Source organism: Chiroxiphia lanceolata, chromosome 1, assembly GCF_009829145.1.
Source record: "Chiroxiphia lanceolata isolate bChiLan1 chromosome 1, bChiLan1.pri, whole genome shotgun sequence".
NCBI classification, from domain to species: Eukaryota; Metazoa; Chordata; class Aves; order Passeriformes; family Pipridae; genus Chiroxiphia; species Chiroxiphia lanceolata.
The window spans coordinates 54,390,783-54,405,731 of record NC_045637.1 but is presented as its reverse complement, the minus strand read 5'-3'; the positions used below and the strand labels follow the sequence as shown (position 1 = coordinate 54,405,731).

General features: G+C 37.3%; 1 protein-coding gene across 5 annotated transcripts in view; it reads right to left on the bottom strand.

Annotated features, from left to right (window-relative positions):
* The window catches only part of GNAL (G protein subunit alpha L), a 193,773-nt gene that overhangs the window by 60,919 nt on the left and 117,905 nt on the right, over positions 1-14,949 (bottom strand). The window contains exon 1 of one of the 5 annotated variants that reach the window (XM_032713581.1): positions 277-489. The exons of the other annotated variants lie outside the window; for them this stretch is intronic. The gene's annotated coding sequence lies outside the window, so the exon portion shown is untranslated. Of the gene's footprint in view, positions 1-276; positions 490-14,949 lie in introns of those variants that run through there. 5 annotated transcript variants of the gene reach the window in all.

Sequence of the window (14,949 nt, the reverse complement as noted above, 5' to 3'; positions counted from 1 at the left end):
TAAAATGACTTCCAGACTACAAGTCCAAAGCAAATCCTATAAAACGGAGCAAATATACTTACCTCATTAAAATGTACCGATCTACTGCAGAGGAGTACACTTGCCTGCAAATTGCCTCCCACACAGCTACTCGATCCTTCCTTCCCAGGTGACTAAAGCCTTCCAGAAAAAATCCTGCTTCACTTCAAGACACCAAGTACCACAATCCAACTTTTCACAGTTGTTTTTAACCCCCTTCTCATCTGCCCTAAGTTCCTCAGTAATTTTTCTGCTCACCTGCTGAAGGCCCCCATTGCCAAGCGCAGAGGAGGATTCTGCTCACGCGCGCCTAACACGTTTGGACCCTAACCTCCTCTCCATCGCAGGACAATATCCAGACAACAGTTACCATGTCAGCTTCAATTTCTGCAACCAAGTGCCCTTATGCCTGACAGGCCTTCCAACAACCGGTCCCCTCTCCTCAATCCCTATAGACCCCAATGCTTGTCACGTCTTCCTCCTGCCAAGGCCACAACGTGGCCACCTTGTCGGCAAGCAGGCACTGGTGAGCTCACAGAGTTGTGGGCTTTGGGCTCTGCCTGCCCTGCAGCACCTGCTCTGGGGCCTCAGTATCCTCGGTGTGGTACCCACAGCTGGCAATTCCTGTCAGAGGGAAGAGCCAGGGTAATTCAAAGGACAGAGAATTCAGATTTGCTCCAACTGATAAAGGAAGATGGACTAAAACTTTTCAAAACATCACCTTAACGTCAGGACAACACAAATAAGGTTTTTAAGAGTAAGGTGTGACCTTAGCAGCTTACATTCTGAGATGGCCAAACTAAGATTTTCTTAAAGGCATGACTTCTGGAAAGCAGCTTTTCAGAAGTTCTTAGAAGTCATGCGTCAGGTCCTTTAGGAAACCTCAACTGGGACAGGAGAAATCAGGGACGTAGTAAATCATTCTGGTAATGTGATGCTCTATATTTGCAAGCAGATGCAGCTGACCTCTACTGGAACAAAGTCACCAAAATCTACTAAAAATATTTAGTATACTTAAGCGAACCAGGAATAATGTACTATGCCTGAAAGCAGAAAAACACCTACATTCATGACACGACTAGGAACATAAACAAAACAGACCTGTTTCACCCAAACTTTTCCTCAGGGACAAAGGCATACAAATAGTTGCACCTATTAATATACATCTAAAATAAAACAACTAGTATTTCTTTATGCAGTATTTTAATTAGGGCATTAAAGAAGTCAATGATAAGGCCTCAGGTCTCACAGGTCACAGGTCTCATGAATTAAAGGCACTTGTCACATTGGATGCACTAATTTACACCATTTACCTAAGAATTTATAGTGATCACTACACCGTACAATACCTTGATGTGATACTTCAATCTGACACACATCATCTCCAATATTTACTAATATAGAACTATCTGGAAATTTTCCACTCTTCCTGAGACAATCCAAAACCTCAGCCTCGCATTCCCAAGCCTCTTTCCCACTAGCAGATAATTTTTGCTATATATAAATATTCACATATCATCTAAAAATCATGAAGAGCCATAAGCAAGTTATAATTACTTTTTCCTTTTCAGAATGAAATAAGGTAAGATCTGCATAAATGTAGAAAACCCTGAGCTGATATCACTGATGTAAACAAAACTGTACTTTTACTACATTTTAAAAATATTTTCACTCATCTATTCCAAGGTAAAATTTCTGGGTTGAATGTACTCCTATACAATGCATTCCAGGAAAACACTACAGGTAACAAATGCAGATGTACTACAGCTAAGCCTCAAGGCCATTTTTCAACTTTATCTTACCAGAAGTTACAGCATGTTCTCGAAATTCAATTTCCCTTATTTTGGAAATAAACTTATTTATCTGCAGGTTACCTCAGAAACCTCCACCCCTTATAACACCTAGAAAAAATTTTCAAGTAGCTAAAAAATGGACTTATTTCACTTTTCAGCTGCCTAAACTGAGAATAAATACTAGTGATGATGAAACAATGACATATCTTCATGAACAAATCTTTATGTATTTTGGTAGCAGAACTTTTCATCTAACTGTTTTACAAACCACAAAAATTCATGTTAGGTCAGGAATACAATTTTTATTCTACTAAGATTCCTTTCTATCTTCCTTCCAGATGGAGCACACATTTAATACCTATCCTGATGTTACCTTTCAGTCTCCCAGAAACTGGGATGTGGAAGGCTCCACTGTATTTTCTATTCCACATATTTCTTCTGTTACTATATTATAAACCTGAAAACAACAGTTTACATCAATGTGAAGTTGATCTCCCTCAAGCCAAAATTTATGGTCTTATTCTCCTAAGCTTTGGGACTCTAAGACAACTTCTCATCTAAAACACATTAAACCTGTCTGATTACCTGAAAACCACTTAAAGAAGTGGCAAACGTTAAACATTTTTTATAGTTCTGCCATTGTGGGTGTGAAATGAAGTCATCACTTCTATTCTGAATTTTAGTTACTACTTCTTCTCTCATGTACTTAACCAAACAAAAAGTAAATCACACAGTGCATTAAAAATTCCCACCTAACACCTCCCTAACTCCCAATGACAACTGCAACGCAAGATGATCCAGAGAATTCATACAGGAAGGGAAGTAAGTGCCTCCCTACCAAACAGGGTGTACCCCCTTGTACTTCCCAATGCATAGTGCAGGGTGTACATGTGTATATATATACAGGCAGTCCCTGTCTCTCATCCACTGAACTATGGAAAAGTTTTGTGGAACAAAAGGGTGACAACAAACGGGGAACACTCTATGATCATAAGAGTGACACCCAATGGAGTCAAATTAAGGGTATATAAGCAAACTACCTGCAGGGTTTTCTAAATGTGACATTTGACTCTGCAATCTGAACAATATCCTTTTAAGCATCCTTTTCTGTGTACCACATCCGAGGTCAAAACTGAACCAGATCCCTCAGTCTGCAGCCAAAATCACTAAGCATGGCCGCAATGGCAAGCAGTAAGATGCTGTGCTGTTACTGGGGGAGGATGGATGGCAACACAGTTTGGGAGATATCACTAGGAGGAACAACTCTAACCTAGCACTTTCTCCAGTTCCCGGAGAACTGTGAGGAAGCCCTTTTCCATGTAGTGCCCAGGGGATGAACAGAGCGACTAAATCCCCGGAGAAGGAAAGCTCAACTGAGCTTCCCCTCATGCTCCAGAAAACTTTGTGGCTCCTGGGTCTGTCAGCTGCGCTGGCAGACGCCACAAATCTGATTAGGGTAACGGTGTTCTGCTGGGTTTTGCGGCATAAGCCTTGTAAAGTAATAGAAGAATGGCAATTTAAAAAAGTTTATATTTTGGCCAAGTAAAATCTGGAATTTAAAAGGATGACGCAAAAGCATACTTTTGTTCCTCCAAGATTCTCTTGCAAGCCTCTACAGTCTCTTCTTGCTGTAAATAGTTTTTGGATACTCAATTAAGATTAGGGCAATTTAAATTTAAATTTAAGAGATCCACTCCTGTATCCATTAGATTCTTTTTTTTTTTGATATTTATTTTCACATTAACTCAAGACTTGCGCATTTGGCATTGCAGACACATTTCCCCAATATTGCTGTTGTGAGTAGGTTCTGCTTTAAATTTAACCTTCTCTACAACACAACTGCTAAGAATGAAGGGGAAAACAAACCCAGAGAAAAATCTCTGTGTTTTAGAAACACAATGAACAATACAATTTTAGTGAGCTACAAATGCGGCCAAAGGAAAAAACCTCTTTTCCCTGTGGAGACTACAGACACATCCCAGTGTCTGTATTTCTATGGACTACCATCACGCTTAACCTATATAAGTATATCTGAATCTCCAAATAGAACAGTACTGTTATACCTAGTAGACTCTTAATCTCTTGAAGCTTTTCAATCACATATTATCTTCCTATAAAATACACATGGCAACTCAATGTTATAATCTGACATCCAAGATTTTTTACTATGTAGTGAATAATAATCTACTTTTTGTTTTAAAATGTACAGTAATATCACAAATAACACCTAATAAAAGTGATCATGTAAACCTGCTGAGGGAATGAACTTGAGGGAATAATATCTGGGCCTTCAGGGTCAATCATGAGAATAACAAAAGGTACTTCTACGCTATGCAACAGATCAGGCAGGGAGATGAATTTAAGTCAAACAACCTTTTATTGCCATTTTTTGTACAGTATTTATTTTTCAGTGCTTGGTGTTTTCTCTGAAATGCAAGATGTATAGAAAAAAAACCCCAAACAATCTAAAAATCTACCTACATAATTTTGTATTTAGAGGTAGTGTATAGACAATCTTCATTTTGAGAGCCTGACATTAAACTCAAATCTTAACCCAATGTTTAACTGAGGTGGTTATAAACTGAAGTTACAGGAAACCCACAAGAGACAGTGAGCAACAACTTGCCCCAGTGACTCCAATTATTACTAGTTTGCTTGTAACAAGCATAGCAAGTAATTTTCTATTAAAATTGCTCTTCATCCCCAAACATCTACTCAGTGCAAATGTAAGCTGTAGCAACAAAAAATTTTTAAATTGACTTAATGCAGAAATGATGGGGTGAAGTACCAGGTAAGAAACCCAAGAGAGAAGAAAGCCTGCTCAGTTACCTCTTCCACAAACAAGTACAGTCTCTTGATAATCAGCCTCTTGTTTATGAGTCAAAAGTGTCCCCTAAGGCTCAGCCAACTCCCCTTCTTAATCCTTTATGAAATGTACTACTTAACAAGGGAGCTGTTTTGCTGTAGGTATACAAAATGCAGCTGCTCAAACTCCTAATGCCCTCAACAAAGACAGGCAAACAGAGTTACAATTTAAAAACAAAAGCAGAATACCTGACTTGAATTTTTCCAACAGCAGTGTCGTCAAAACCTTCATTAGCACTAAAGTAATAGCAGGAAAAACACTGAAACCATGTAGGAGTGGTCAACTGGCACGCAAAGACCATGCTCAACAGTAGGGTTCATATGTTTCTAAAGCACCACCATTTATGGTAGATTAATTATACAGAAACCTGTAGGAAAAGTACAACCTCCATCTCCTGCAAAGTATTTTCTGTTGTAATTTGTGGGTGTGAAATAATCAATGCAATTACCTTGCTAGTTAGTGACTCATTCTGATAGGCACAGCAGCGGTTTGGCCTCTAACCCTCCTCCAAAACCTAACTCTGGATCTATCAAAAAGAGTTACAAGATAATACATCCGGATCTACCTTATATCCCTGTTCATTGGACTTGTTTTGCCTTTTTTAGGATGGAGGCAACAGCCTTGAAGCACGATCAGTCTGCATTAAGCGTAACCTCAGTTCAACAGAACCGAATATGGGAGGGTGGCAAACACCACCTTTACAGAAAATAACTTGTGTTGGGGCTTCTTGTCTTCCAAGAAAACAAAATTAGTTCATTACCTCCTAGGAGAACCTTATCCGACTTGTGAGTTTAAGGAAAGAAGCTGGGGCAACAAAAAGCATTTATAAATGTATAAAAGCACCATTTTCACATGGCCACCACATCCCACCAAGTGATACCGCTAGACAAAATATATCAGTTGTGGAGCTCATAGACTTCAAAAACCAGGAACGCAACCAGCAGAGATATATTCTACATCCCTTTCTTGAACTATTTCCGTGACTTGACTTTTAAGCTCTTACTCTACACTAAATTTCCAAGATGTGTGTACAGTTGAGGTATCAGCCTGATCGCCTTAGCAGTTCTATTTCTGCCTGCTAGAAACATGTTCCATCTGCCATCTTATTTTAAAGGAATCAACAAGTTCAACTTTCATGGATCACAGAACTCATCTGCAAGGTCTGAGAAATGCATTAATACATGCTTCGAACTTGTATCTGTCAAGAACTAAAAAAAGGTCTGAAAGTTCTTTAGATCATAGTAGCAAAAATGAAAACATGATTGTGTGCTTTTGCAATATTTTGGGGCCAGCACTGTGGTTTAGATAGGCTTTGAAGATAAGAATGCATTATAAGTCAAAGAACAGTTTCATGTTGTTTCTTCGCTACTTATTAAATAGTTGCTTTTTTTCTGAGCTAGACAATGAAGCTTTTATCAGACTAAAAACAAAAACCTCTGATCCAATCTTCTAGTTTCCATTTTAATTGTGTACTTCAACTTTCAGTCTGCCATCACAAATCCTTGAACATTGCTGCCTACCTGCTATTTAAGGGGGTCACCAATCTCTCAAGTAAGGAAAGTAGGAGAGATAATTTAAGCGAATTGCTTAGTGTATGTAGCACCTAAAAATCTTGTGCCGAGGATGCAAAGCTCACGAACATTCTTTTCCTTAAAGTTATTTTGGTTTTGGAGAGCCAGGATCTCTCTCTGAATGTACATAAAGCTTTTTATTTGAAAAAAACCACTTCTCAAATTATTTGACTGGCTCTGCAGTTGTTTAACTCCCGGGCCACTGCAATGAACACTGTATTTAATTTTAAGTCAATATATTGTCCAGTCAGTGAATATGTACAAACCACTCTGCAATCCTTGATGAAGGGACTGTGAGGGAAGTGAGAAGCATTGCTGCAAGACATTTATTATAAATTGGTAAACTTCAGGCATTTCATGGCAGGAAATATTATTAAGATTTTTATTTCCTAAACACAGGACAATAATAATAACTTACATGCTGTAACATGGCAGAACTGGATCGGAATCCCCTATAATTTTAAATCAAGTAGTAATGTATTAGATCACATTTTTTATTAGCTGTATAGTAAGGCAGTTGTCTATTCCATGCCACGATGTACTTTGGTACAAATCAGGACGAAAAAATTGAGATCCTCTGGTGGATTGTTATTTCACCAAGCAGTGAAAATCATTAATTCTCGCCCGCTGCTTTGAAGAGATAAAGCTAAATGTGCATTTTGTCACCTTTTGATGATGAGAACGCGACCCCCTATTCAAGTTTTACTCCTGCTGTGCTCTCAGCCCTTCTTGCAAGTCTGCCTCTGTTGTCATTATTCAGATGGTGGGGACACCCCCAAAGAAGTCAAACCAGGGGAGTACAAAGCTGAGGGATGCAGCTCTTCCCTGTCCCCAGGCAGCTCTCCTGCCCCTGCCCACAGGGAACGCCTGCCGCTTCTGCAAATACAGTTTCTTAGTGAAGACAGCGTTCAGCAAGCTGTAAAAACACAAGCCTGCCGCTTGTAATTCTTCCAGTACAAAAAGTTTCTGCTACTCACAGCTTCCAACTGTTTTCCTTAAACCAGTTTTGAAGGTCATACATCAAGGAACTATTTCATGCTCTAATATGCACTTTATTATTTGTGAGTGATTTCCGACCAGACAAGTGGTTTGCACGGACAGAGAACTCTTATTTTCTTTTACAGATCTGATTCAGAAATAAATGCTGGCAACATCATGTGACTCTAACAGGCACCATCCACAACTTGAGCAACTTTCATAATTGTATCACAAAGTAATGGAAAAGCCAGCCTTCTGCTGCCAGATCTATTCAGCCTTCTACTCCTCTGTCCAAATTTTATCTAAATGCTTCATCATTGCCTCTCCCCTTCTGACACTTTTCTCTCTCCTTATTATCAATGTGCAAAAACTGGACTAGCTTCAGCACAGTGACTTATTCATTCTGAAATATTTATAACAGTGGGAAAAGGAAATTCAAGTCTTTATTATATCTCTGTGGCTAAACTAAACTGAGTTGCAGCAAACATTTTTTTTTTAATTAACAACGGCAAGTGTAGATATATGTATATGAATAAGCATTTCACAGGGAAAACTTTTTTGTCTTTCCTATCTGATAGCTGTTGTCTTTTATAGCTATTCTGGGAATTTACTGGATATGACTGCAGGAACTAGTAATTTTGATTATCTGAAAGTAATATATTTTAAAGGAACCCCATAGTTTGAAGATGTGCTCACAACTTCTATGGATGTAGAACTACTCTATCTTATTATTTAGTAAGACTAAGGTGTCTTAATAAGGCTCTGAGAAGTAATACTAGTAAATACAAGTAAACCTTGGCCACAATTTATAGAATTTTCAACATTATTCTAATGCCAGTCCCCATGAAGCTACTGCTGATGAGCCCCAGAAATCAACTTTTTCAGACTAATTTAGAAGAAATTTAGCTAGCAACTTGAGAAAAGCAAGATTTTTAATTCCTAATATTTGGTTCTCAATTTCCACTCCACAGAGTATATGATTTTAAAGAACTACAATAACAACATCCTACTATATATAATACGGAAATAACGTATATACAGTAACAAATGAAATTGTTAAGACATCAGAACCTAAGTATTTTTTTGTTAACCTATAAATATTGTTACAACTCAGAAACTGCTTGGAAGTCAACAGCAGTCTCTATCTGTAGAGACAGAAATCTCTATCTTTATGAATATAGATGACCAGAAACAATGGACAGCTTGTGGATGGGAAATTCTGTTGGAATTTCATACCATCACTAAACCCTCTCACAGGGGCAAACTGTGGGAGGGGGGCTTGAACTTAGAAATTAGATTCTTGGGAGTTTCAAACCACCACAGAGCTGAAAGTCACTTAAGGGGGCCCAGCTTATTAGGATGCAGACGTTTCCAGAGTACCTGAAAAAAACTACTTTACATAGCCTAAGATAGCCTCTTCCCTTTTTTCCCAGTCTTCTATTTACTATTTGCTGCAGGATTATTTCTCACTTCAAATGTAATCTAACATCAAAGCTGCTGATCAATATTGTAAACAGATGATTAGTGTCTTGTGACTGCCAAAGAACTGTTAATGAATCTCAATACACGATGTTGAAGCAGGGATATGAGATAAAATAATTGAATTGAGGGAGATAATAAAACCAGGTAATTCCTTCAGTTTAAAAGGCAAATATTGCCAGAGCTCCTTAAACAGAAAGAAATTACTTACACTCATCTCAGAAATGGTAGGAAATGCATTTCTTTGAGTTAATTAAAATCAAACCACCACCAACTGCAGCATTGCCTACTGCAGTAACACACAGAACTAGTGAGTCTGAAGTCATTGACATTGGATTCCTCCAACCTGCAAAAACTGAGGCGAGACCACAATGCAAGTCCCCAAGGAGCCTCCCTGCACCTTCTCTCCCAGTTTCCTTCAGATACTACTTGTGCTGTAGAGCCTGACAGAGCCACCACAGGGCCATCAGCAGCCTCCACGCAAGATGACTGGTTGTACATGAATAAAAATGACCTACTGGATGTTACAACTGGCGAAAGAAAAATGTGAACTAACTTAATTCAACTTGATCTGGAGAGAAAACCTCTCATAGGTATGTGCAAATTGTCAGCAAGGCCTTGAAACAATGCAAAGACAATTCAGACAAGGGCTTTTGTTGCCTTCTGTTGCAAAACCCAACCAACTGACTTCAAAATGAAACAGATAAATAATGTCTTTTAACCACTCTAAATTTCTAGGGAATTTCCATTTCATGATCTTTTCAGATCTCTTGCTTCCTGGGAATGGATGAAAGGGATGGCTGGGCTACTAGTGCATGCAGGCTATTCCTGACTCTTTAAATATCTCCTGGAAGAATACCAAGAGCAGCTGATTGTGGACTACAGCCTTTAAACAACCATACATTTTTGAGAACTGAAGGTAGTAAAATCACCAGTAACTTTTAATTAAACGAACAAACAAACAAACAACCCAAATGTCTCTTCCTCTCTATGTGCTCATTGATCCATTGTTTATTGATCCACAGCTTTTTTCATTTTCCAAGCTGAAATGCACTAGTGAGAGAAAGAGCCGCCTTCATTATTTCCATCAAAGATTTTTCCTGCAGTTAAACCAGAAAATGTATGTAAACATAGAAGTGAAATTCTTTATCAGTTGTACTAAGTTCAAACCTTAACACTGAAATAGTTCAATATATCTGGAGAATACCTATATTTAAAGCAACTAATAAATTTGTAAGTATATAAAGGAAAAGCTGTTTTATTTTAAAGGAAAAAAGTATTGACTTGGAGAACTCAAGACTCCAACCAGTTCTTTGATCTGTCATGCTGGGAGTATGACACATTTGGTTAAACATAAATGCTTTCCTCACATGGACTTATTTCTGTTTTCAAGCTGTGTCTTTCTTATCTACCTTTTGTAGACTGAGGTTATTTTTAATGCAATATAATTTAATTAAACAAACATTTGATATAAATTTTTAAGCTATTTATACAGATAAGCTCACGACAGATTCAGTACGTAAGATGAGGAAATTAATGTAAAAGCTTTGCTTTCAGTATTTGCTTTCTACAGGACCAGACTTTGAAACTGTATTTATGCTGCACTTAAAAATAATAAAGCCTTTTCCCTATTATTCTTTTGTTAGAGTGCTGATTTTTCCAACAGGTTTCCTTACATGAAACTAATAAAATGTGGATAAAGAGCAGAGTGATCTTCACAAGAGAACAATGATCTACAAAACAAAGTTTTGTGACTTTTCTATTAAAAACTAAAGGACATCCACATCCCCTATATAAACTACACTCTTTTGTTGCTCAGGAATCATTACAAAAATACAGTTTAATTCTCTAACACATTCATTGACTTTTAGGAAACGATACTGAAATCTGATAGAGAATAAGCAAGTATTTTAATTAACTGAATCTTCAATGCACTGTATTTGTACAGTTTCTAGTTTCTTAATGTTTACCCACACAGCTGAGCATTTGGCACTACCCTTCAGTGATGGATGGTTTCCCACACAAAATGACTATGTACTGAGCGCACGTAGGCTGCAGACCTGAAGCAAATCTCTGCAAGGTTAGAGGACATTTTGCTTTTGCAACCCCAGGCACGCAGTGCAATGGAACCCTCATGTTAATCTGGACCTTCTGATGCTTTTGTTTTTTAAGTACACAAACTATAACTCCTACGCGAGGCTCCAGTGGCCATCAGCAACTTCAGACATCCCTGGCAAAGCGAGGCTTTTACCATAGTTTGCTCTTGGTGAGCGGGTTGGCAGAACTATCCTCTCAACACAGGCAGAGCAGCTTGCTGCTCTCTCTTGAACAAGTATAAAAACGTAGAGAAAATGTTGCTTCTTAAACAGCATTTCAGTACAACAGCAGTTGTACTTGAGTTGATGGTGACTGCTGTGGATATCTATGAATACCTTTTTTTACGCTTTTAGGAAAACCAAAATGGCAAACACACTGCCCCAGTTGACTAACAACAGCTACAGGATCCACATAGCTACAGTACACATAAAAGACAAAATGTAGGTGTGCAAGGAAATATTCAAATAGCATAAAGAAACACAGTTCTATTGTCAGTAACTGGTCTGCAATAATATCTGTTTATCATACACTTTTATATTACAAGTCAACACTGACAGTCCCTTGATGCACAATTACTATCTGGTTCATTACTAGATATTCTTCTAATGGTATGATCTGGCAAACTAAAAGTTATGCATTATCAAGAGAATACCGAAAAGTGGTTTTCCTTTTAGAAGCAAGTGGTAAGATAAACAAGAATAAACATATCTGAAGTAAACTGGCTAGCAGGATTCAAGAGACATTTTGATTTTTTTGGTAAAACAAGAGGCAGCCAGAATATGTATTATTGTATTTGCCATACTTCAATTACATAAATTATACAGACTCATTCTAAAATAGAAACCAAAGATCAGACAGCTAATTGAACCAACTTAATATAGTTCGCCAAAAATGCTAAGTGGCTCTTGTTAACTGACTTCAGGTAAGCTGAGGGAACTAAACATTTCCACAAGGAAAATGGCATTAAGTTTCTAAAAATACTGTAGACAATAAATTGCAACAGAAGAGGACTACAAAGGTATACTGGAATATCATTAAATAAATGCGTACTTTGAAATGAAACAGATATCTTTGTTAGGTAACAGTCACATGAATAGAATTTTTATTGCAAAGTTGTAAACTGTTTTGGCTTCTTTTTGTTTGTTTGGGTTGTTGTTGCTGGTCTTTTGGGTTTTTTTTTGCTTAGAGGCAGATATAAGTTATATATCACAAAGTCTTGCTAGAATAATTACATTTGATTAGTGTGTGAGAAATTAATAACTGCAAAATAGCAGCAGTGTAAGGGCAAAAACCTAATGTGAATGCAAAGTCTTCATAGGAGTGAGCTTCTGATAGCTAAATTGCATCATTCAAAAAGAAAGCATGATTACAATGGTGGAAAAACTCCTTTGGTCAGAGGCCACAGCTATGCCACCTTGATAGATCAATGCAGATACACTATATGAATTTAATTTAAGAGATGTAATTCAATTGGCATCACATTTTTGTATATTATGCTCCCTGTGACTATAACAAGACGGTTATTAAAACTTTTTTTGTGAAATGGTGACATTTATCAAGCTCCCTCATTGGTACTACATCTTGCCATTTTTATTTTATATTTATGTACTGGTTTTACATATTCACATATAAAAACAATTGGTCCTTGTTAAATTTTAGTCCTTAAAATATATCTCTTTGCAAACATAATCCACAGTTACTGATTTTTAAATGCTATTGAACCATGTATTTTATTGCAACTTTTAGAACAACTAAAACATCCTTCTGTATATATAAAATTATTCATCACTAGTGCAGTATAAATCTGGTACATTCTAAAATGCAGAGTCAACCTTCTGACTTGGAAATTTTTTGTTTTCAGATTTACAGTTACATTAGCAACTTCCAAATGTAATTTACTGCTATAGCACATTGCATTCGTACGTAGCAAATAACACGATCTGCTCACAATGCTCTTAGCAAAATTAAAAAGAATATTTTCAGGAACAAAGATAGAAAACTACAGATTATCTAACATACCTCAGAAAAAACAGCCGCTGTATGACTGCATCATCAGATTACATATTATAAAACATAGACATAGACACATTCATCTTGGAGTTCTTTAGTTAAAACATTAAACCAACAGATACAACAAAGCGTTGAAATCTCAAAATGTTTCCCTTTTTTATTTTGCTACTCGTCTCAGACCTTAATAAAAATCAGAAAAAAACATATTTTTAAAGTTAGCACATGCATATTTGCATATCAACATTCAAACTGCTCTTCCACAGCCAGAATATTTAGGGTCAGCAGTAACAGTTTAAAAAGTCTTCGAAGAAAAGTATGCACTTTATTTGTGGATGCACTGACTTTTCCCTAATGGCTTGTAAAACAAACCAGTCACCTCTTGTCTAACCCAGGGCTCCCACGCTGTCATGCCAAACCACTGGGATGCCCAAACCAGAAGATGACAGAGGCCACTCCTGGCTTTCCCTGGAAATTGCCCACTCCCCACACGGAGGAGCTTCCTGAAAATGGTCACTCTCCCCACCCTTTCCAAGAGCCACTGCCCAAGAAAGGCAGCAATCTGCATGGACACCCTCGTCACCTGTCTCAGTCTTGGGGAGGGAGCCCAGCTGGAGGCAGTGTGAGAAGCAGGAAAGAGATGGCGACAGCACCGGGATGGAGCGTCCAAGCTTTCTCTGGGCACTGACAGTGCCCAAGTAAATTACAAGCTGATGCATATGAACAGACTACGTTTTACCTGATTTAGAGTCAAAACCTTTAACAGAGATAAATTAAACACATCACTAAATAATAGAACAACAGATCCCATTCTCTTTGGCTTTACAAAACCACTTGAAATTCAAAAGATGTATGAAAAAAAAAATCTATATTTAGTAAGTGAAGTTCTACACTGTTATCCCATGGAAAACAAGTGTTTTCCATAGCTCTTTCTAAGTATAAACAGTAAGAAAAACTCATGTGTACTTCCAAAATGACTCAAGCACAGGTCACAAAGTACTTCAGTTGCAACTGAAGCATGTCACAGCTCTAAACAAAATCATTGCACTCACTTTTCAGATGGTTAAATTTATCTGAGATTATATATCTTGCTTGCATCATTCAGAGATAGGGCAAGCGTGTAATGGACTCCAAATGCATCTTTGCCAGCATATACCTTAATTCTTTGCTGAAAGAAATACAGTGTGATCTTGCCTTTTCTTCAAAAAAAGACACTTTCTGTGTCTTTGAGACTTTTGTTTATAAATTATTTTTAAAAATAAGCAGTCTTAGTGTTCTGTGGATCACCACATAAATTATAAAAAGAGGGAAAACCAGTGTATTGCTATCCACTTTATTAACTATTCCATCTGTTAGCTGAAAACTATTAAATATCTGGGGGAATCAGTTCCAGTGTTTCATCTTACTTTTTCATTTTCTGAACACTTTAGAACCATGCACTCTATGAATCTGCCATACCATTGTTAGGATTTTTTAAAATTATTTTTTTCTAACATTCCTATTGCAGTATTTAATATAAACAACACTGTAATAAGCAAATTACATTGCCAGAAGTACAGTACACTACTGGAAATACCTGTCCATGGAGGTGATTTGGACTGAAGAGCTGGATAATGCTTTGGACAGAAAATACAAGTCTGTGTTGGCATAATAGACATGAGTAGGTTAAGTATAAGGCTAGATGTTATTTTTTGCAACTCAAGAATAGTAAAAATATGATCTGAGAATATTTCTGCCACGTCCCTTGTCACCGACAAACTAAGTTCTGAATTCTTCTTGCAAAATGCATATGTTTCTAAAACGAACTAACCACCCAAAATGAGTCCTTCCCACACCCCAAAATCAACCAAACAAAGCACAAACACTTTGGCTTTTCAATAGGGAGTAACCTGCACACTGACAGGGTGCCCCATCACACCTACACTGGATTACTAGACCTCAACATCTGAATTTATCCCAAGATGACTAAAATGCAAATTAAAAAAAGCAATTATAGCTATATAAATTATGAAAAAAATATGAAATACACAGTACAAGAGATCTGTTAAATAACTCTGAGTTTGTCTGCAAAATTCCATGCAATAACCCTAACAAACTACCTAAGAAAGTTTCAAATGTCATAATGGGTTTTGGAGACAAT